We start from the raw sequence: 24678 nt of genomic DNA on the forward strand, positions 1-24678 counted from the left end.
ACCTCAATAGCCTCTTTAAAATATTAGACTTTTTATTTTGAGATGTAATGTAGGTTCCGCTGTACTTGTAGGAGATAATATGCGGAGGGCCAATGGACATTTTGCCCAATTTTCCTTAATGGTTCCATCTTGCAAAGTTGGGGTACAATTCATTACTGTCTCACTAACCCTTTGAGGTTTGTGTTATTGCCCTCACTTCTATCTATGATTAAACTGGGGCTTAGAGAAGCACACAGGCCTGCCCAGGTCACCCACATGTTTAGTGTGCAGTTGGGTGTAACGTGGGTTTGGGATTTCCAGGCAGCACCATTATGATGGTCTGTGGCAGGGAGCAGCATTCACTTTGCTTGTTTATTCATTCATTCAACAAACATTTGTTGAGTAACCTCTGTGGGTCAGATGCTTTCACAGACTTATCTGATTCTTCAGCAGTACTGAGAATCAAGTATTGTTTGGTTTTTTTTAATCTGAGAAAATTAGCTCTGAGAGTTTATAACACCCCCCAAAGGAAATTTAGCTCATAAAGGAGGGATAGTAAATTTGTACAGTCCCCCCTCTTTATGCAGGTGGTACCCTAAGCATTTTACATTTGGAAACATATGTAATCCAGATATATTCTTGTAAGGCAAGGTTTTTTTTTTTTTTTAATTGAAATATAGTCAAGTTTAAAATGTTGTGTCAATTGCAAGGTGTTTTTTGAATTTTGAATTAAAAAATATTTTTTGAGAAGAGTAATTAGGTTTATTCATTTGTTTCATTTTTTAAAATGAGGTACTAGGGATTGAACCCAGGACCTCGTACATGCTATGTATGTGCTGTACCACTGAACTGTACCCTCTTCCCCAAGGCAAGTTTTCTTATCCATTATTCTGCAGTTTAGGAGTTGAAATAAATTGGTGTTGAAATCCAGATCTTTTGATCCTACTGCGGTTCTTTTCTTTATAATCTGCTGAAGGGGGGTGGGGAGAGCAGTTCCATTGTTCATTTCTTTATTCAGCAGTGTTGAGCACTGACATTGCATCAGGGTCTTGCTAGGTGCTTGGAAACAGAAAACAAGAAATGACCCTTCTGTGCAGGGGCAGGAAGCCTAGACCAAAAGCTGGGTAATGTGATCCGAGCTATGTTAGCCATGTACAGACTCTGAGGACAAACTGTACCCCCGGCTTTGCTTGTGCTTCCCTTGCCTTCTGGCTGGTACATACCAGGTCACCGCAACCCAGAGGTGCCAGCAGTCCACAGCAAATTATTTACCTCGATCTCCTCTCCCCTCTCGGCAGGGCCTGCAACATGAGCATCCCTGACTACGTGCAGTGTGCTGAGGAATACGAGACTCTCCCCGTGGTCGTCCAACCCGTGGGGATCATTTCAGAGGACAATTTCTTTTGCATCTATAAACGAATCTCCTTGGTGAGCAAGATCAGCCCATGCGGCTCCCAGTGGGCACTCTGTATCCACTACAGGCACCACTATGTGCCCGAGAATGGGTGGAGTGACTTCCAGACCCACCGCAAGGTCGTGGGCCTCGTCACCATTACCGACTGCCTCTCGGCCAAGGCCTTCTAGAAGCTCCACATGCAGAGGAGCTGTATGGCACCACGCTTAATGACTCTCAGCTCTTTGTCTTTGTGCTGCATGGGGAGGTGGCCAAGCAGCCACGCACCGACTTGGCCTTCAACTTACGAGGACTGCAGGGTGGTGGAGAAGAGGATCAAGGACTTCACTGAGTCACTCTTCATCATGCTCAAGTCCAAGTGGCTGGATGGGACCCTGACAAGTCTGGGGAAAGGATTCCCCTCCTCTGCACCTTGTTTGAGAAGGAGGACTTCATGGGACTGGACACAGACAGCAGGTAAGTCTACCTGGAGGCCCGGCCACCCTGGTTGTGTGCCGGGTTCCTTCCCTACATCCAGGAAGGGATCAGCAAGGAAGAGGGCTGTCTTGTAGCCAAGTGGGGAGGGAGGTGAAGCCCGACGGTTTACAGACATTTAAAAGTGAATCTACCTTTGTTTCAGAGAGATCCTTTTAGGGTTAGTGTTGTGACTTCCTCCTGCTTTTCAACCAGGACCCCTGGTGGGACCCCTGGAGTTGCTGTCCAATAGAGTAGTCACAGCCACTGATGCTAGGAGCGCTGGGGAGAAGGCTGGTCTGAGCTGAGATGTGCTGTAGGTCAAATGCACATCAGACGCTGAGACTTGTCTAGTGAAAAGTATGTAAACAATCTTGTTACTTTCTATATTGTTTACATGTCAAAATGATAGTATTTTACATACAGCAGATTAAGTAAGATCTGTTCTTAAAATCAGTTTCTAGTATCTGTTTTTTGTTTGATTGTTTCTTTGTTTACCGTTTTAAATGTGGCAATTGGGAAGCTTTCTTTACATGGCTCTCATTTCAATTTTGTTGGGCAGCCTGTCCTGGGAGAGTCTCATCCCTTTGCTTATAGATGAGATGCTGAATCCCGAGAGGCAGAACGAGTCGCTGGTTGAGCTGGGTCTGGAGCCGGTGTCTCCTGCCTACCAGGCCCAGCACCTGCTGGGTTCAGGCACTCTCTTCCTCCCCGACAGCCTGCATGCCAAGTTAGGACATCAGAAACACCTCCAGGGAATTCCGGATGAGCTCCTTATGCAGGGAAAGGCGTATCACGGAGTATGAGACAGAGCAGGGAAAGGTTCATCCTCACTTTGTCCCTGTGATTAAGTCAAAGTCCCCACTTTTGCCTTGGAAGTGCAGACAAGCTCTCTGGGGCTTACTACCCCCCACCTTCTGCTCTGTTTCCCCGTATATCTATCATGCTTTCCATCGGGAAGAAGAGGTGAGATGCCTTTGCCCAGAGGTGGTCCTCCTTTGCTGAGTAGAGTGAGGGAAGCTGTGCACCCACGGCCTACGGCCTCGGGCCTTGAGTCTGGAGTGTGCTTATGGCGGTACCACAGGTGACGGTAGGAGGACCTGGCACGTGCTGCCGGGCCCGCTGTGGAGGCGGTGCTCTGTGATTCTTGAACTTACCTAAGATCAAATCCTACTTTCTGGTTGTTGGTAAGTTGGAGGAGAATTTGCCAGAGAATTGATAAAAAGAAAGTCCAGACCAGCCCTGTGAGTGAGAGGCACAGGGGGCCCGAGTCCCACCTGTTTGTGGTATCTGGTGGGCTCTGGATGAATTTTCTGTTCCTCCCGGACATACCTCTATTGCTTTAGTAAGGGGTGAGACATGTAGTGGCCATGATCTGTATTTGTCCTCACAAGGCCCTGTGATCTACACGCCCGCACCCCCTTCTGCTCCTTGGGGATGCGGTGGCAGGTTTAGGTGCTTGGGTGCTGCTGTGGGCACAGCTGCCAGCACCGGGCTACACCAAGGCTGGCTCCGTTCACCTCACATGTCACCACCTGCTGAGCCCCCAGGCGTTAGTCAAGATAGGTGCATCGGTGCAACGTAAGCAGGGACCACGTTCTCCCCCTGGACAGACTGGTGGGTGAGCAGTGGAAGCCTGGAGCCCTGCCCGAGCCCCATGGCCAGTGCCTCTTTTGTCATAGGAGGCACTGGTGACATTTTTGCTCAGCAACTGCTTGGCTCTGAGTCTGCAGACCCACCAGAGAATGCCAGCTTGTTTTTGTCTTTTGAAGTCTGCCCTTGGGATTTGGCGGAGTAGCTGGATGTGTGCTTAGCCCATAGTGTTGACACTGTCACCATTGTTTACCCAGAACCTCGTGTACCAGGCATGGCTCTCAGCATCAAAATACAGCAGCGCATTAAACTCCCTCCTGGTGGATCTGTCTGTTTTGGTACCATAAGAGCTCTGCCAGCATCTGAACATCAGTGAGATAACGCGGCCAGTGAGCTCGGGTCAAACACGTTCTCCTCCAGTCACTTTTACTCCATTGTTGCTTTTACTATTCCACAGTCATTAATTTTTAAAACAATGCTTTGGTGCAGGAGCAGAGACTAATTCTCTCCTGCTACTCTCGTTGGGAGTGAGTAAAACTGTCCAGCTTGTAATGCGACCACATTTTGTGGCTCAAAAGCTGCCTAGACGCATGTATGTGGAGTTTTGGTTAGGGGTGCTGACCACGTTGGGGTCCCCAAGCAGCATCGCTCCCCTCAGGCCCCTGCCTTCCCTGGAGCAGGAGGTGAGGGTGGTTCTCACCGTCCCTGCGTCCCTGGCCTCACACACACACGTAAATTCTTGTACATGCTGTCAAAGTCATTTTTGTTCTTGTGTGTTTCTAATTTTCTCTTGTTCCTCTTTTCCTTTTTCTTTATTCCTTTTTCTCTTGTACCACGCATTTGCGTCTGAAAAGGTGGCTGTGCATATCCTGCATTGGAAATAGCAAGATCGCCCTCCGTGCTGTCTCCATCGCTTTAAAAAGCAGAAACTTTTCAGCTGCCTTAATCCATACATTATCCTAGTCATCTTGTTATTTTCTAATTTTTTGGAATATTTGCTTTGTTAGCACATCACCCACTAGTGTTTGATACCTGTTAAAATCTTTGCTTTGAGGAACCTGTTTGGTCCTCCTTATATTTGGTGACAAATGCACCCATATTAAATTTGTTTGATTGTTTTGAAGAAGTGAGATGTGAATTGATTTAGGCGGCTGCTGAGGGATTCTTTTCATGGAGTATTTAAACTTGTCAAGTCAAAGTCTGCAGCATCTTGCTCGATTCCTGCTTTTACACAAACATGCTCAGCACGCGGTTCCTGGCTGTCTCTGTGTGACGTGCGTGACGGCGCTTCCTGACCGGCGGTCACTGGTGAGGAAGTGGCAGGCTCGGGGGTGAGCAGCTGCAGGGGCCGCTGTTGGAGGAATCAGTCACCGTTTGGTTATTTAATTATTTTTTTTTTTTGCATTCACCTTCCCCGTGCCATTTACTTTACTTTGCCTTCATAGAGGGGCAGAAGTGGGTCTAAAATCCATGCCACTCTTTTGTTCCCTTTACGAGGCTGGTTTTTCTGAGTATCAGAACAACATGGCCTTCTCCTAAGTAGCTGGCTCACATGGATCTGGTGGACACAGGGACTGTTAAAGGGACCGTAGCTTCCTCTCTGCTCCAGTCAGTGGGCATTCAGAGCCGGGTCTGTGGTTTGCCTCAGCAGCCATGCAGGCCTCCCTGCACTGGCCTTTACTTTTAACCCATGTTGGCATTAAAGAGCTGACTCCCTGTTTGTTGCAGCTGACGTCCCCCACTGACGGCCGTGTCGTTAGTTTGCGGTAGTGAGTCTCCAACCCCCAGTCACCCATGAAGGAAGATGCTTTGGCCGATCTAAGACCTTGGATTCTCACCCCCACCCCTTGTTCATCTCACCCGGGGAAAGTGTTTGGCCACCACCATCATGCTGATCATGAGGCCTTGTTTCTCCTTTCATGCTCTAGTCCAAATGTGGACACTTCATCCTTCACTGACTTGGTCTCACTTGAGACAGGCCAGACTTTCTGAAAGAGTCCATCACATTCTGGGGGGAACAGAACAGAAGTAAGAGTCACAAGTAGAAGGAGTCTAGGCTGTCCGTGTTGGCAAATGGGATCTGTGAATTGTGGGCTGTGCCCTGGACACAGGCCTTTCCCGTCGCTCCCGAGGGCCCAGTGGTCGGAGTGAGAACAGCCTTGCCTGGGTTCCTCCATCCTCATCTGCTTACTGGCAAGTGTGTCTGCTAATTAGGAACTCCCCCAGACCTCGGGCCCTTCAAAGCTCAGACCACGGGAGAACCTTGAGTCCCTTCTCCTGGGCCTCCTTTGTGAGAATCCAGTGCCTTCTGAGGTGACCAGTGGCAGGAGATGCCTCCCCCTCCAGGGAGCACCCTTTGGAGGACTGTGACTCAGTGCACCTTGCTGTGAGCATGTGGGGATCCAGCCGTGGTCCCTGCAGCACCAGACTTGAGATGGGCTTAGCGACGGAAATGACAGGACTAATATTCCAGGCCAGGGCTGGAGGGAGGGAACAGGGGAAATTGAATGTGACTTCAAACAACTAGGTGAGTGCTGGGTCTGTTACTAAAATGGGGAGCACGGGAGATACCTGCCAGAAATTGAATTCCAGAGTAAATGGTGGACATGAGGCATTTTTAAGATGCCATTTTTCATCCAAGTTAGGACTTCAAAGAGGCACTCGGGTCTATGAGCCTGGGGCTGAGTTGAAGGAGCCGGACTAGAGATACACGTTGGGAGTCGTCATTCTTAGCTGGTGTTCACAGACTTGCATGTGGATTAGCTCATCTTGAGAGGTGCAGACTGAGGCTGAGGGGGGGCAGGGCTGTGCCTGGCTTGGAGGAAAGCCCAGACCATGCAGCTTTGTTGTGTCAGTCAGCGGCGTTTGGGATTTTCAGGGCAATGTCATTTATCCTTAAGGGGCCGGGGTGTGGGCAGGGCCAGCCAGGAAGAAACCTGAAGGGAGGGTCGTGGCCACGTGTGTGCCTTGGGAAGTTGCAGAGTCTGCAGGGTCCGGGAGGGTAGACTCCTCAGAAGCTGGAGTTGGAGTGGGGCGTGCGTTGAAGGTAGTCACACTAACCTGTCAGGGAGGGAAGGAGGCCTAGGGATTCCCCACTCTTCCTGACTCGCTTTCCAATGAACAGAAGGCAGACAGAGGATCTGAGGTGAGAAGGGATGGGAGCTGGGAGAGGAGCCAACATGGAGAATGGTGCTTGAAAAATTCTGGAATAGTCTCCCTGCAAAATGGAGGTTAAAAAAATCCAGACTCTTAAGAATATTGATAGTGACTGGGGAGGAGGCAGTTGTTTTTCTGTCCTCCTAAGTGTAAGGCATGTATCCAGGGATACACAGAATATTCGGGCAGTCTATTCCGGGCGTTTGGTACCGGGGAAACAGCACAAGTTTAAAGGGGGACAAGGGCAGCGGAGGGATACTAGCCAGGCCCCGTGTCAGGTACCAGTCGGCCACCCTACTTGTGTGTTGCATTCACAACCATGCCTCCCAGGTGGGCGGTGGCAGCCCCCTTTTGCGGATTGGCACACCTTCTCAGAGGGGTTAAGGTATTGGTCCGTTTAGAGGGTAGTAAATGCTGTAACAGGATTCAAGCAGGGTCTTGTCAGACTTCAAGGGCGTGTTTTCTCTACTAATTCCGGTACCTCCCTGTTGTACGTGAAATGGTGTAGTGGGTCAGTTTTGGGGCCTTTCAGAAAAAGCACGATTTAAGTGCCTCAGGACTGTTTCACAAAGCTCAGTGTTCTTTGATTGTTCTGAAGCATCGCAGTGCTTTATGCCCCACAGAGGTAAGGTCTTACTTCTTTGACGATGACGGGGTTGCAAATGACGTACAGGTGCAAAACCAGACTTAGCAGCTTCTGAAGGGAAACTCTTCAGTTCTCCCTTGATCGGCTTTCTTCCACGGGATGTAACCTGCTGCAGCGTAGGCCTGAGCTTTCCATATGGAGTGAGAGTTTGATATCCAAAGTTAGCATAAAACCGTCAAATGAAGAAAATCGACGTTGACAATTTATTTTTGGGTTACATTAGTGAAGATATTCTATCAGTTAATGACCCATATATCGAATGAAATTGAGTACAGAACATTGCATTTCTTACTTTCTATTTAGAGTTTTCTTACTGCATAAGTTTGCCTGCTTTGGAACATCAGCTCCTCCACAAGGGCACTTGTCAGTGTGTTGGTGTGATTGCATTTACACAGTGAATGTAATCTGGGCTTCCTCAGCCCAAACTCTCCAGTGCAGAATCATGGGCTGTAGCCATCACTTAGTTATACAAATACTTCTACAACTATATGATACAAAAAAAAAAAGGGTCAGCCAGTAGAAAGCGTGAAGACTGTGGCTCATGTGGCAGAGCAGCCCGGGTAGAGGCCTGGAGGCTTGTGCGGTGGGGACTCGGGGAGAGTGCCATGTGTGGTCCAGGGTGGTGGGTGCCCCTGCTTGGGAGGACACTGGAGAGGGCCTGGGGTGGAGGGCTTTGGAAGAGCTTGGGTTTTACTAGAACTGACACAGGAGGCAGTGAAGGGTGTCAGCAGGAAGTGACCCTCAGGAAAGGTACTTCTGGTTTTGCTTCTGATATTCTACAGTAAGAAAAGTCGGGACTGGCGAGAGCAGGTCTGGCTGTCCCTTTGAGACCCACCCCATCATTCATTTATTCATAACACACACACTTCTGAGTGTCTAGGGGAGAGAGGTTGGACCCACATTAGTAAGCAAAATGCTCCTTGGGAGCTTAGCAGTGTCAGAAGTTGACTTAGCCTAGAATGTTCTAGGAACAGAGGAACAAATTGCGGAGGTTGGAGGGAGGGAAGGCTTCCTTGAGAAACAGTCAAAATGAGCCTGGAGGCAAGTGGGAAGTAGGAGCAGGTCAGGGGGCCCCTGAGGTCACTGGGGACCTGGGTACTGAGGTGAGGATGGGCGAGCAGGGTCGGGGGTGGGGCTAGAACTCTACCAGGGAGCCTCTGAAGGGTTTGAAGTGGGGTGATGTAATCAAATTTATGCTTTGGGAAGGCTGCCTTGGCTCCGCGCGTGCACGTGTGAGTGTGTGTGTGTGTGTCTCTATGTGTGTGTAGCAGGGAAGAGAGGGAGGGTGCCACCAAATGGGGAGTGACATTAGAAGACCATTCACAGGCTGGGAGGCCACAAGTGGGAGAGGGGCGTAGGGGCTGCTTGGGGACGGCAGGGGCAGTGTGGATGCTGAATTTCCTTATGGGGAGGGCTTGTTAGCTGGGCCGCCCTTGCGGGGCCTTTTGGCTTGAAGAAAACAGATGGAGGCCTCCAGGTGGACTTTCCTCTTCTCTTCTTCCCCGCCTTGTGTGATGATCTTAGCTCAGCCAACATTTGGAAGAGAAGAGCTAAGTTCCAGAGTAGCCCAGGACTTTGTTGAGCTCGTTCGAGTGAGATCTGATAGGATTTATGTTTGTGTTCAGATCTGCATGTTCACTTAGCTAGAAACGTCCTGTCTTTTGGATTTCCATAGGGGTTTTTACTCTTGATAAAGATCGCTTTCTTGGTGAGAGGAAATTTAATACAGCTGTTGTCTTTCTCAAAAAAATCATATCTTTTAAGAACTTTAATATTCAAAAAATAGGAATATTTAAAAATAATAAAGTAAGGCTTTGGTGTAGTTTCTTTGGTTTCCTAGTTAATGTGGACTTAGAGCCTTTGCATTATTTAATAGCACATCCTTGTCAATATTTAAATAGCTGTTAGTGAGCGCCCCAGGCCCCACCTCTCAAAACATCATTAAACTTTGCTCTGAAATAGTGAGGTCATAAAGGTCTTGTTTGCAGAAGCCAAACACTTGGTTTATAATATGAAGCATAGCTCCATTTATAAAATAATAATAGGTTCAAAATTAAGAAAGTGGAAGATAATTGAGTTTTTTAAAAGCTGAAACATAATCTTTCTTGTGCTAATGTTGAACTGGAAATTTCGAAAAGAAAAATCCTACTGTAATATCATCTACGTGGAATACATATATGCTTTCCCGTTTGAAAAGTAAGTGTGCAGTGGTTTTTGAAGTCAGGAGCATTCCAGCTCAGATACTGGCATTCATGTTTGCTGGTTTTCAATGGCAGAGCCTAAATTTGCCTTCTTAGCTTTTTTTTTTTTTTTTTTTTGTAGTGAGAGGGTTGAGTAGTGCTTTGCCAGCATGATTTTGGGGCAATTTGGGGGCAGATGTCGTGCACCAGCAGTGACATATTTCCATGCATTTTATTTTCTGGACATCACCAAGGCACATATGGGGTTTGTGCCTGCAGGCTGGGATGCTGCAGGACTCCCTGGTCCATCACAGTTTTGTCCTGGAGCTGCTCCGGTCAGTGAATGATTTTCTGTGGCTTCGAGGTAAGGTGGTCTGATGCAGATGATCAGATGTGTAGTTAAAGTGCTATTACATGAAATAAGAGAAACCTAGAAACATGAGGGAGGAGAATTGGCTGAGCTGATTTTGGTGGGGAGTCTTCTCAGGTGACTCCCTCCCCGTGATTCCTGCCAATATCCTCCCCAGCCCTGCACGGTAATCCTGCCGAAGCAAGCATGCACTTTTCTCAGAAATGGACTGAATTTCCTTGTGCCTCTGTTTGTTGCCTTTTTTTTTTTTGAAAGCATATCTTGCCCTTTGCTTAAATGCCATCCCTGCTAGTCACCTCTTACACTCTTTCTTCTGGACGTCGTCCATACATAGCTGCTGAATGGATGAACTGAATGTAGTATCTCCATGTAGTGGAACATTATTCATACGGGTGAATAAAAAGGAAAAAAAAATAAAGAGTAAGATGAAAAAGGCCAGCTGTTCTGGGAAGTCCACCCTGATTACTCAACCCGCCCTTTTCCCTTTGAATCCCCACGCCTTATGCTCCACTCTACTCTTTTTGTTAGTACTTACCACCTTCTAATAAACTTTAACGTTTTCAAAAAAAAAAAAAAAAAGAGAGAGATGCTGATACCACTTCAACATGGACAAGCCTTGATAACAGCACGTTAATTGAAAGGAACCAGACACAAACGGCCACATATTGTTGACTTCAGTGATCTGAAATGGGCAGAATAGGCAAATGCAGAGGCAGAGAGCAGGTGATGGTTGCAAGGGGCTGGGTGGAGGGGGATTAGGGAATGACTGATAGTGAGAGGGGGTTTCTTCTGGGATGATGGAGTGTTCTGGAAATAGATGGTGGTGAGGGCTGCACAACCGTGAGTGTGCAGAAGACTGCTGAGCGCTGTCTCTGGGAGTGCTTGTGGTTGGGGCAGCTTTATTTTGTTCTCACCCTGCAATGTGAACAGTCATCTTGTGCTGAGGCAGTTCTACTCCTGTGAGTGGTGATGCTCAGAGACTTTGCGGAGTCATGTTTCTTTTCTCCCCCTTGCTGAGTGTAGGCAAAAAAGGTTTAAGCCTGAGAAAGTGCTCCATCTACAGAAATGTCTTTCAGTTTTGCATGGTGTAAAAATCTTGAGAGCTTTTTAATCATTGAGGACAGTCTGTGGGGGGAAACAGCCCGTGAAGCCTGGGTGCGACCTGGAAAAGCCGCGCTTCCCTCCCTGACATGGGTGGGGATTTCACCACCTTTCAGGCAGTGAAGGGCCCAGACCCATGAGCAGAGTTGACAATCGTAAATATTTACGTGTATTCGCTGCTTCATCTTGGATATTAATTTCAAGCTGAGTCAATTTGTGGCGGCAGCCTCATCCTACATCAGGAATTTATAGTATCTGCTCTTTGAAGTGGAGACCAGACAGACTTTATTATTTAACAGTCTCCCTTGAATTGATATCTCAGATTCCTTTGTAAAAAGTAAAACAGCAGAAATACAGACGTCCTTTAATGCCAGTGTGACCTGGATCGTGTTTAGTCTCTGTGCCTTAGTGGCCTTAACTGCGGGTGGGGAAGATGATAACAGTGCTTCCCTCAGAGGGCCTGGTGAGGGGGGAGTGAGAAGCACAAATTGAGGACGTACACGTGATGCTCATGAATGACCGAAGTTAGTGCTCTCAGCCTGGTGAGGCCTCAGGGGCAGAGATGTCAGAACAGAGCATTCCTAGCCGGAGCTCGATCCGTGTTGGCAGCTGTTATGATCACTATCACCACTGTGGGTTTTCAGGTAGTTTTAAGACTTGGTAATATGAATTCTTGAGTAATGTAAAAAGACTAGACATCTCAGATCCACTTTACATAGTTTTCAAAATTTCCTCTGAGAAATAGATGTTTTGTTCCCCATCAAAAGTCTGAGTTGAGTCTCTAAAAAAATTCTGTATTCCTCCATCTTTTTGGTTTAATTCTCCATTTCTTAAAAAAAAAGTTTTTAAATGGAGTTACTGGGGACTGAACTGAGGGCCGCATACATGTTAAGCACATACTCTCCCAAATGAGGTATAATCTCCCCCATAATTCTTTTTAAACTTTACTTTCTTAGTATTCAGAGGTTAGAGGCCTCTAATTCTTTTTCTGGAGACTTGTCCATGAACCTGTAAATCTATTATTAATGGACAAATCTTGGTTTATTAAAAAAATCAATAGAATATTCTGCAATCCATCCAAAAGGAAATGCTCATTGATTTAAATGTTTCTCCTTTATGGTGATTTCTACTTTCTGGTCTAGCTTAATTTATTAACACCCATCCTCATCATCATAATGACCAAACTCGCTCTGAGTGGACACCTACCTAAGGCTAAAATGCTTTCCTCATGTTTTACTTCATAGCAGGTGTTTAACGGTAGGTATTATTGTCTCCTTTTTTGCAGCTGAGGGATTGAGAGATGGAGCAGCTTGTCCCAAATTACACGCAGCTGGCAGTGGCTAGCCTGGTGCTGGAACCCTGGCTGCACAGGATGCATTTTTAATTGCTCCTCTAATCAGCCTCCCGTTGAGTGGTTTCCCGAACTCCTGTGACTCCATAAATGCCAATTTTAGTGATCTCAGCCTGATGAGGACTTCAAAGGAGAGACACCAGTGAGAATGTGAGACAGAGTGGCATAAATTAAAATTGTACATTTTTACAAAAGTTTTATTCTCAGGTAATGACTTAAAAAGTTAATTTTTTTTTAAATTTAGTGCTCTGTAAGCACTAAAAACAAAACATTAAAAATAATTATAGTGCAAAAGAGAAGTGGGCTTTGAAAGTCCAACCATTGCTAGTGATGTTACTTGTTTTTCTCTAGTGGCCCTTATTGACAGAAATACTTAGAAAGACTGAATTGGTTTTATGTAGTCTTCGTATGGAAGAAAAGATTGTCAGTGAATATTGTAACTAAAATCTTTACTCTTTTCTTTCCTGATGATGAATAGGTAAGTTGTTTTTATGGCTTAAGTACATTTCCTCATTTGTGAAATTTGAGTAATATCGTTTTCCTTGTCTAACTGTGAGAGTTAGAAGCCTTGTATACAAAGCACCCAAGAGGTGCTTAATAAAAATGTGCTGTCACAATGACAGGTATTTTAGAAGAATCAACTCTGAATACTAAAGGGGGTGGCTTATTTCTGATGCATATTCAATATGGATATATATGATATATATGAACATGGCTTAAAGTAACAAGGATTCATTTTTTTTAGTGCACCATGAAGTTTTAATGAAATCTGTATCATTCTAGTGAGACAGGGAATAGTTAAAGCACCTTAAGCAGACGACCTTGAAGATTATTTACACAGAATGTGTATTGTTACAACTCAGAATTCATGTTGCCGTGTAACATCCACTCAGACATTTAAATTTGTGGATTCTGACCAGATCCATTAAGTTTAGAAAAATCAACATTTATCATTTTCAGGGAATAATCTTCTCTCTTTTGTGATTAAAGAAAATTTTGATTTTTTTCCTGCACTTTCAACAGGTTTAAAATATCAAAATATTGATTTGACATGTAACTTTTTAAATAGAATAAATCTCATGCTGTTTTAATATGTAAATAAATGTTTTTGTATTTCAACAAACTTTTACGATTTCCTGGCTCTTTGAGAAGTATTTTGCAAGATACTTAGATTACCTACTGTTGGAAAAATACAGACGTTACTTTTATGAATATAGGCCTAGTAAAGATCTGTTGGTTTTTGCTACAGTGCAAGACTTGAGGCCTAGGAGAGCTTTGCTGCTGATTGCCAGGAGGACAGATCCCAGGTCTCAGTCTCCCCTCCTGTAAAATGAAGAGGCTTGACTGGTTTCTTTCCTCCTCTAAGATGAGTTTCCATGAGCCTGTGTCTTTTGTTTATATTCAAGAGTATTAGCAATAACAGATTAAATACTGAATACCCCTCCCTTACCCAGAAACAAAGTGCAGTATGTGCTACATAAGCTTTTAGTTATCTGATTCTCGTTTCTGATCCTACAGGCAATTTTGTGTTGCATGTTTCCCAGCAACCTGGAAGGTCTTTTTAGCCATAGGTGGAGCTGTTGCACCTTCTTACCGTCTTAATTTTCCTGTTTGTTAAAGAAGGCTTAAATAACGTTATTTTATTTTGATTTCTTTGCTTAATGCTTCAGAATAGCACATTCTCCATTATGTCTGTCTACCTGGAAAAATTATTCTGCCTATATCTTAGTTTTATTCTGTCATCTCGCTGTGAACATTTCAGACTTGCTGTGCAAACAATGGCAAAATCGGACTTTTCTTCCAGTGTTAGAAACCAGTGAGCCAGGAATTTATAAAACAGCTAGAAGCAGCCTATGGAGCACCTTAAAGCTGAAAAGTGTATTGAGTTCCCTGAGTATTGACCCCGATGCTGTGTGTTAATTGGTGGGAGGAGATTTGGTACATATAGGAAGGGGTGTAGTTTTTTGACTTGGGTTTGCGTGCACGCGCTGCCACTGAGCCACGTGAGCCTGAGTCAGTTCGTTCTGAGATTTTCCCTCGTCTGTTAGATGGGGATGCTCATATCTGCTTTGTAGAATTGTGAGAATTAGAAATTATGTAAACTGTTTACCACAGTGGGTATGTCAAGAGGGCTCATAAACTTTAGCTACTGTTTTGTGAGAAGCCATCATTTGATAGTCTTTGGCAATTACTAAGAAACAGGAAAATAAGGAAAACTCGTTTTATGATGAAAGATATTTGAGGAGGTTCCATAGTTCCTATACCCATAATTTAGCATCAGCAGAGTCAGGACCGTTACACAGTTGCCCTGAACCAACGTCAAGCCACAGAATTTTTTGTTACTTCAAATATGTTGGGGCTTAAGGGGATCCAATACTTATACACATGTTGTCTCCAGCAGCCAACTGAGAGATGACAGAAAAGAGTAAGCAGGCGATATATGTCTTCTTTTTTACTGATGAAGCCACGTTCTCCATGAACTTCAGGGCTGTGGGAAAATGCATGTCATTATACTGTGTCCCCGAAGTAGAGACTCACCCTGTCCCAGGTAACTCTGGGCCACAGCGAGCCTTCCCTTTAGAGGATCTGCCCCATCATACACAGGGCTGTCTTGCCATGGAGCTGAGCATCCCGGGTGCTTCCCAAGTGTGGCCAGCACTGGAAGGAAAGGAACGGTTTCACATACCCTGCTTGTCTCTCCGGACTCACACCTCACTCTGTTAGTGTGATAAAGGCTAGCTGTGGGCCATGGGTCTGTGGTGTGGAGAAGCACTCTCCGTAGCCAAGGGGAGTGGGGAGGAGGCATCCCCTCCCTCAGTTTAAACAGGTGGTGGTATGGAACAGAAGGGTGCTCCCCAAGAGTTTATAAAAGGAGAAATAAGGATTTTCTTTGGGACTTATACTAGCCAGGAAACACAGAAGATGATTAGAAAGGAGACTTGTAAATCACTTTAATATTAAGTTGACATTTGTTGAGAACCAATAATGTGCTACATTCTTTTCTGAGAGTTTTATAGAAATGAATCCTTCAATCTTCTCAACAATCGAGTATGGAATGTTTGAATTTATCCCAGTTTTACAATGTGGAAATTGAGGCACACAGAGGGTAAGTAAGTTGGCCAAGGTCACAGAGCTAGTAAGTGGCAGAGCTGGTATTTAAACCCTGGCTGTCTGGTTTTGAGGCTCCCAGGGATGGGCTTTGGGTGTTTAGAGGTATCTGCATCCCTGGATCTCTGTACCTCTGTGCATCAGTTTGCCCAATAAGGACAGGGAAAGGAGAGTTACACAGGTGCTCACAGTCGTGTCTCAGCCAATGTCCACGAAGAGTGCACCGTGATTAGCGTTAATTGTTTTCCAGGAAGTAGATATGTTGGTATAACAGAAATTTAGTCCATTGAGTTAATCTAGAAACCCTTCCTGCTCTGCTTCTGTCCATGTTTGCCATGTGACTGCCTGCCCTTGATTAGGCCGTGGAGGAGAAACTGTACTCATGGTTGAAATCTGATATTTCAGTCTGGTTTATAGTTTCACTTCTTCTGTTACATTAATAAGTTAAGTTTCTGGTTTTCTTGCATCAGTGTGTCATGAGTTTGGTTAATGTGAAACCACTCCATGGGAGCCCAGGGGTGCTGACGGTATAATTTCTGAGCATGTTGTGGCACTTCTACACGTGCAGTCCTGACTGGAGGATGTCCGACTTCCTCACTGATTTCTCCCAAGAGCAGGGTCCTCTCCCACCCCCGGATGTGAGGCTGGGAGCTCTCTGAGTAGGCCAGTCAGAGGCCAAGTGCACCAATCAGAAAATGATGAAGTACCTGGAAGTGGGTTTAATAGAAGAAAAGGGCTTCCAGGTAGTCCGATGGGCTGTTCGAGTCCATTTGGTGAAAAGCTGTTCACTGTCTGTGGTTGAGCTGATTCTTTGCTGTTGAAAAGTCTGGATTAGATGAAGGGATTTTAAAAAGGAGAAAGGAGTGATTTCAGGTGGTACGTCCACACCGGTGAGAAGTGATGGATGACCGCCTGTGTGAGGCATAGACAGAGTCTTACAAACTTCATAAAACAGCTTTAAAAGCTCTGCCATCTGAGTGCACTTCATAAGGGGTCCAGATCATCACTGGTCATGCTGAGAGGGCAAATAACTGATGATGGCATAAAGGACACGGAGGCATCAAAAAAGTCTCAGTCATGTTCCCTATTTAAAGGATGTGGCACAGTGTAATATATTTGAGCTGGTTTTTCACTGAACAATTTTTCGTGTTTTCTGGGACTCCCAGCTCCCGAAGTTTCCACGCAGCTGGATGTCCCCTCACTGCAGTTCTGTCAGCTCTTGGCCTGGGCTGACATGGTGTCACGGGGAGCAGGACGGTCAGCGTCCCCGGCTCCTCCGAGCTCCGCCTCCTCATCCGCAGTGCTGGGCTTCTCATCCGTGTCTACTTAGAAGGGTTGCTGAGAACCACACGTGATGGTTGTCAGGGGTGATTTGTGGTTGTCCCTGTGTTTGACATATAGTCAGTATTTGATAGAAACACATATTTTTTATTATAGTTCTGGCTTCTACATTGCAGTGGTTTTTAGTCTGCATTTTTTTATAACTTTTTTCTTATTTTTAAATAAGCACCTTTTTTTTGAGGGGGGGGAAATTACTGGGGATTGAAGCCAGCACATTGTGCATGCTAAGCAGGTGCTCTACAACTGAGTAATACACACCCTCCTTGTCTGCACTTAAAAATAAATATTGCAATACACAAAATAGCTCTTAAACACCATCATGGGACCTATTTTCTGTATAGACAATTGAATACATATGCTATTTCAGTAAGAATAAATGTTGGGACATACCTTTCTGAATCTGTTTACTTGTTTAAAAACGATCATAGCTAGTGATAAACACGAGTCTTGGATCCAGTACTTCTTAGGGTCTGCTTTGACATCATGGGAAATTACATTCTACAGAGAAGGCAAATTGGGTCTCGTTGATATTTGGATGATTTAGCAGATGATCAAGTCTTTCAAAACTTGACAGTTTTGTATTTTAAACTAACTGCAAAGTTATCTTCTAGAAGTTGGAATTCCTAAGCTTGTGAAGTGGTCAGTAATTCAGTGTGTATATGTTTGTGTCTGTGTGAACGTGTTTGTGTGTGATTTCAGGAAGGTAGAAATAAGTTCCATGTAGCCTTCTGATACCTTCCTCCTCCAGTTCAAGATGTAGGCATATATTTACACAAGTAAATTGATATTCTTTAGTCATTTGACATATTGGTGGGAATACGAGATTCTCACACTTGTTTCAGAAGGGTTGGGGAGCATCGGGTTTGAAAATAGGAGGGGAAAGAGTCAGGGTGGCACTTCACACTTTGTGCAGGATTTGAGGAACAGTAGCTTTTCTTTTTTCTTCTAAAGCAAACTGGCACTGAATTGTAACATACTATTACTCAAAATTGCTTTTCTGATAAGATACAAGTGCCTCAGAGTTTTCAAGGCAACCTGAATGATGAAATGTGTTTTAGCAGTTATCTTTAAAGTAGTGTTAATTTTCAAGTAAAAGGCTATAGCCTGTTCTTTCTTCGAAGGGTAAAAGACATTCTCAATGATCCAAGTGCATGATCAATGTGCTTAGTTTCTTTGGGGGTTTTTTCTTTTTTTTTTTAAGTGCTTGTTTCATTGTGGTTTGAATGAATGTTTAAAATTTCTGAATTTTGTTCTTTAGAACATGCTGATTTATCAGAACTGTTAAAAACCTGATTGATCTTTCGTCTTGTTTGGAGGGGCACCCTTTTGATTTCTGTTGTCTGTTAAAGAGGGAAATTCTTCCTCTAGCCTGCAGATCATTAAGTGAATGGTTTGCAGTGTGCCTTTAAAATTCTTTGAATGCTTTGAGCATGCTCGTCTAGTGAATTTTGAATTGACTCATAGTAATGACTTTGCTTTGATTCTGTGGCTTTTGCTCCTCTCCACAAGAATTTGAATTCTCTGTTGCATTTTGTATACGTGTTCTTAACAGGGGAAGAAATTTTGCATTTTTTACAATGGTGGGTTTTCCTATCCCCTCTGAATGCCTTCTATAATTGATACAACAAAAATCTGTTATTGCAGTGCTTAATTATTTCATAAACTAATTTTTGGCTTAATCAGAGGCAATGAGAAAGAGTGATAAAAAATATGAAAACCTTCCTTCCTTTGAAGAATAGAAATCAGGTGGTCAGGCTCACGCATGTTTTGTGCTTGACACACTTACTTTCATGTCATTGTGTATCATGATTCGGAGATGGAGTTGCTTCAGGTTTTATAGATTTTTGTTTTAACATTTTTGTTGAATTCTTTCTCCAGGCTGTTTCCTGTTGGGTTTGTGGAAAGCGTAGAAGGGAAACAAATTCTTTGTCTTATTTTCAGGAGGCCTGAGTTGCTGATGAGAAAAGAGTTGAGGGTGGGCTGAGGAACAGAGTGACACTCCCTCTCCTCCCGGCTGAAACTAATGAACAATGAAATCAATTAAGTGTATCAGTATTTGACCAATAGAATTCAGCGAGCCCAAACTGGCAAGTTATGCCCAATGGAAAGTACTGAATTCACCTGCAGAATTAGGTGCTTTACCAATTAGAAGCAGCTTAGAGCAATCAGAAAAATTAGTTCATATGATGAGATATAAAAGAATGTAATATCTTCTATTCCTGAAACTTTTCTTTGTTAAGTTGTGTAGAGCAAAAATTAAGTTTCAAGCGCCAGGAGTTAAGAGTGTGGGTGGTTCTGTGTGATCGTTATTCACGGATGTGCCTAGACCCTGCTAGAGTGTCTGAAGCTGGCAGAAAAAGACCCAGAGCTAGGATTTGTTATCCTAGGGTGTCCTCCATAATGGTTCCATAATGGTTACATGTGGGAGCCCAAGATTTGGTTAACAAATTGTAACAGACCCCAGCCACCTGTCAATGTTAAGAAGAAAAATGTGTGCTTAGTAACTGCTTTGCAAGAAGGAGCCTGTGCATCCTCACTCCTGTCTCCTTGCCTTAAAAAGCAGAGACAATGCTTTGCTTGCATATTTGATGCTTTAGATAGCACTCTGCTCATTTCAAAGCAAGGACCCAGGCCCTCAGCTATAAAAGCTGGGCTTGTGTGCTTTTAGATTGTCTATTATCCCCAAAACAAGGACCTGGCTGGTCTCGTGGTCTGCTTTGTAACTCACATATCTAAAGAATGTATCTTATTCCCCTCACCCCATGACTTCCCTAAAGATACAGTAAGCCTTTGTACTCATTGTGGATTCTACAATCTCTGTCTCCTCCCGTCTTTCCTCAAGTTCCTACTTACAATCACACAACTGTTAATGACTTTTTCCTTTCATTATACACAGTAAATATAGGAGCATTTGAGAGGCTCGTGGAGTTGGCTCCTTACTCCTTCTCTTTTTCTGGACTTTTCCCACAGAGTCTTGAATAATCATTCCGTGTCGGTACGACTTCTGTCAGCCATAACCCACAGTTCGAGGTGAGAATGATGCAGGCTTTATCTCTCCTACCCAAGGGAGAGAGAGAAGAGAATTGAGATCTGCTCCCTTGTCATCCCTTCCTTCCCCAGGGCCACTCCAGTTCACCTGCAGCCTTCTGGCCTCTGCTGTCAGGGCCTCTGTCCCAGGACTGACTGCAGCCATTTTTTCCTTTCCAACATTTCCTGTGCCTTTCAGAAGTTGGTCTCTTCTCTGCAATTCAACCCTGGCAGATATGATGGTGGTCAGCGTGCTGGTGGGCAGTCACCTGGGGACTCCCAGGAGCCATGCTGATTCTCCTGAGTCTCTCATTCGGGGTTACAGAACTGTCGAGCACCGGAGGAAGCCCATTCACGTGAGGGCAGCACAGCATTGCATCATTTTCATTTTATTTTTGAAATTTCAGTGGAGAAATTATTTGTAGCAAACTGTTCCAGTTTTTTGGCTGACTGCTTTCCTCACCACCATTTCCTTGTTGGATGTGGTGCTTGTTTTAAGAACCAGGTTTATTCTCTGGTTATTTCTAGCAGGTGGGCTTGCCGAATCCTTGATCTGCATTTGAAGCAGAATGCTTCATCTTGATGTGAAACTGATTTTCTTCATTCTGAATATTTCGTATACACTCAGCAACTGTTTCAAGTGAACTGCTCTTGTCCAATTTCAGTTAACTCACATTTGCGGATCTCCTGCTTTCATGCTGAGGGCAGTTTCTTCTTCCTGTAATAAAAGTTAGCAATTTGCATCTACTATGGGAAGGTACTGGCCAGAGGTGCTTTTGTTCTTAACAGTTTTAATACAATTCACCCATTAAAATTTACACCGGTTTTTACTCTATGCCAAAAATTGTGCATCCCAGTCAATCTTAGAATATTTTCATCCCCCTAACAGGAAACCCCGTACACATAAGCACTCATTCCCATCTTCCCCATCCTCCCACAGCCCCAGGGAACCACTCTTCTCTCTCTGTGGATTTGCCTGTGCTGGACATTTCATGTAAATCGAGTCAATTCATGTAAATGGAACCGTCTATTGTGACTGACTTCTTTCACACTGAGTAACGTTTTCAATGTTTGTCCACGTTGTTGCCTGGGTCAGTACTCCATGCTTTGCTATTGCTGAATAATATTCCACTGTATGGCTGGGACCCTCTGTTTACCCATTCATCAGGTGATAGGCATTTTAGTTGTTTCTTCTTTTTGGCTGTGATGAATAATGGCGCCGTGAACATTCCTGTAGGAGTTTTTATGTGGACATTTGTTTTCAGTTCTCTTACGTGTGTGCCAAAGAGCAGAATTGCTGGGTCATTCAGAAACCAACTGTTCAACTCTCTGAGGTCCGGCCAAGCTGTTTTCCAAAGTAGCCACACAGCGTTACATCCTCACCAGCAAGGGCTGCTATCTCTGATTCCTGTGTGTCCTCATTAGTTCTTGTTATTCTTTTTTTAATTATAACCTAATGTAGTGAGTGTGAAGCAGTTTCTCCTAGTGATTCTGACATGATTTCCCTTACAGCTAATGATTTTGAACATCGTTTCATTTTGCTTATTGGCCATTTGTATATTTTCCTTGAAAAATACCGTTTCGGATCCTTTATTCATGTTTTAATTTAGTTGTCTTTTTTATTGAATTGTAGGAGCTCTTTTTAATTTGGAGATACAAATTCATAATCAGATAAATTATTTGAAAATATTTTCTCCTGAGTGTTGTTTTTTCACTTTCTGGATGGTGTCCTTTGAAGCAAAGTTTTAAATTTGATGAACTCAAATTTATCTCTGTTTTCTTTGTTCCTTGTGCTTTTGGGGCAATATTTAAAATCTGAGGCATTTTATTTAAAATTTACATATAAAATAACTTAATTCTTAGGACCGTTCTAGGAGACGGGTGCTGTGGTTGTCCCCAGTCTATGGATAGGAGGCTGAGATGCAGAAAATTTCACTGACTTATCAGTGTCAAAGCTACCCAGTGCTGTGGGAGTTCAGAGCCTCATGATTGTCCCCAGCATCTGTGCTCTTCACCACCATGCTCCACTACTGCCTGGAATCGTTAATGAAAAAGTCTTTCCTTTTTTGGTTTCTTGTTTCTTGTTTGTTTGTTTTCTCATTGGGAACCTCATCTCCTCATTTTCCTTGCAGAAATCACTGTAGGTTTATTTTAGGTCTCATGTGGGCAGAAGCATTGTTATCAGTTAACTTCTTTATTACTCACTCTCCGGTGATGATTGTTGCTGTTTGAACTAATCCAGTCATGCTTAAGTCTTTCCTGCTCATGACACTAACAGCAGAGTCATGACTTACAGAATGCTCAAAGAAGAAAATAATTGATTGATTTTATTTTGCTACCCAATCAAACCAATTAAATAAAAACCCCGGTGTTGACACAGATGGTAAGCCCTCCAGAATAGGGTCACTGTCTTCCTTGTGTTTCGTTTGGTCACAGTGTCTGGATAGTGACTTGGTGTCCAGCAGTTCTGTGAGGATACGGTGCTTGTGAATCATTGTAAGGACAGAATTTTGAAAAAAGACTGTATTGGTCATTTCACGAGGGAAAAGATAATATAGAAATACTGCTCAGATCTATTTTAAAATTAAGTTTGGAATGTTGAGAAGAGTTCAAGAAACCATACAAAGATCTTTTTCACTTATTTTAGATCTATCTTAGGCACATTATGATTACATAGCAGAGTAACTTATCAACTAGATTTGACAAGAGGGGTGTATTATTGATTATTTGTTTTAGTTGAAATATTCTACCTGGGAAAAAGTAATCAGTGCCTATAAATGAACAAATATGTTTGTATTTCTATGGAACAAGGGAGCAGACTTCATCTGTTTCTATATAATATGTATGACTGTGTGTTTTAATCTGTCACTGTATTTATAGTTTCTCAGCAATGTTTTAACTTTAGAATTCTTCTAAGAAAATCACCCCCGATTCTATCGCAGTTTGTACTGTGTATACTGTCTTATGCATGGGATTCCACTGTCTCCTCAGTGAGGAATTTCCTCCCCTACTGAGGTAGTAGCAGAGTTAAAGGAACTGTGATTTCTAGGCCTTTTCTCTCCATGTGTTTGCATTTGGCTGTCAATCGCGATTTTCCCTTTCTTGAATTTTCATTGTTCAATTAGAATTTTTGAAAATAAGTGTTAATATGTTGTATTTGTCTCCCTAGAAACTTGATGTGTTTGTGCTTTTCAGTTTTCAATTTCTTAAAAATATAAATGCACTCTTGTTTTTAAGTAGTCCTTTTTCACTAGATATTTGTTTACCTCTTTATAGTTAAAATACTTTTTTTTCCAATTAATGAATCGTTGTGCATGTTTTAAAAGATACCTTGCTTTTTATTTTCCTTATTATAACAATTATATTCATTCTAGAGAATTTAGAAAATAAGGATAAACACAGTAATAACTTAAAAATGGCCTCTAATCTCACCTGGAGATACAGTTGTAAAGTTTCAAATTGAGAATTACAAGTCCTCTCATGTTGTTCTTCTTTTTCAAGATCGTTTTGGTTACTGAGACCCTCGAAATCCCATATGAATTATAACAGCAGCTAATCAGTTTTTGCAGAGTAGCCCACTGGGATTGTGATCAAGACCACGTAGAATATACGGATCGTTCTGGGGAGCACTGCCATTCCAAGAGCACTGTCTTCTGATCCAGGAATGTACATGGCGTGTCTGTCCAGGTATTTAGGTCTTCTTTAGTTTTTTTACAGCAATGCTTTGAGTTTATGGAATATTATTTTACTTTTTTTCTTTGCCTTTATAAGGAGGAAAAGTGTGCAAGGTACCGGGATCAGAAGTGAATTTTAGCCCCGCCCCTTGCTACCAACATGGTCGCTGCACTCTTGCTTTGCCTTGTGTACAATCTTGCACAAAGTAGGACCTCAGTAACTCTCTCTTGAATGAATGACTATATGATTGTAGGATGATGCTTGAGAGTCCTTGTGATGATTTTTTCCTCCAGCCTTTCCCCAATTCTTAACTATGCCCTTTCTCTTCCTAAACTCCAGCCTGGGTTTCAGCCTGCCTGTGGCATTCATTTTCCCTGTCTGTAGACTCTTCCTTTCACTGGTTCACGATAATGTTACATGTGGGCTGTGGAAACTTGCTAGATGTCAAGAAAGAGCAAATCCATTGCATGCTAGTATTTTTAGAGTGTGGTATTTTTTATCGATTGAAATTAAATCAGGCTGACCCCCTGAGCCCTCCCGTGAGCTCTTTTCACTTTCCTACATCTGATACTGCTCTGGTTGCTACATGTGCCCTTCCCCCAGCCTTGGCTTTTGGGTTGAGTAAGTCATCATCAGTGGAGCCCACTCTTTAAAAGATGAAGAGAACATTTGCTCCTTCTCCCTGGTTGGGGACTTGGATGAGATGAGATACCAGATAAAGAATGGAGCTCCACCTCATTCTGACCCCCACTCTTTCCGTTCCGTTCTCCAGAGGAAAAGAGTACAGTTCAACAGTATAAAGATTGATTGTGAGCTAATGAGATAGACAAGACAATCGATCATTTATTAAATAAATGAGATGGAGAACTGGTAGGTCGGCTTAGGGTCTCCAGGACTGGTTTTCTGTCCTGCAGAGATGGGGCTCGCTAGGCATCCCTCCCCCGTAGAGGTGCTGTGGGGTGTAACTGTCACACATGCACAACTGATCGTTCCTCGTAAGTGCAGGATAGCATAGATTTTGCGGTGATGACTTTATGACCGCCCCGTGTAGACTCTTAGTGCTCCAAACGGATGCCTTGTGGTTTGGAGATGGGATTCTCATTTCTGTAAATACCCAAGGATTGTGGTATTGGGCCCTGCTGATTTGAATCTATTCTTTAGAAAGTACATATTGTAGATATATTTTTCAAGCATGCATGCTTTTTTCTTTTATTATTTATAGTTCTACCCTCTCATCTCTTGGTGTGACTTTTCATGGAATCCAGGAAACAGTCCTAAGCTACC

At 43.6% G+C, this 24678-nt stretch overlaps 1 protein-coding gene across 1 annotated transcript in view; it reads left to right on the forward strand.

Moving 5' to 3' along the window:
• Positions 1-24678, forward strand: part of LOC141576012 (trafficking protein particle complex subunit 9-like) — a 99236-nt gene that overhangs the window by 38602 nt on the left and 35956 nt on the right. The window contains exons 3-4 of the mRNA XM_074358123.1: positions 1278-1849; positions 23221-23406. The gene's annotated coding sequence lies outside the window, so the exon portion shown is untranslated. The remainder of the gene's footprint in view (positions 1-1277; positions 1850-23220; positions 23407-24678) is intronic.

Source organism: Camelus bactrianus, chromosome 35, assembly GCF_048773025.1.
Source record: "Camelus bactrianus isolate YW-2024 breed Bactrian camel chromosome 35, ASM4877302v1, whole genome shotgun sequence".
In the NCBI taxonomy this organism is placed as follows: Eukaryota; Metazoa; Chordata; class Mammalia; order Artiodactyla; family Camelidae; genus Camelus; species Camelus bactrianus.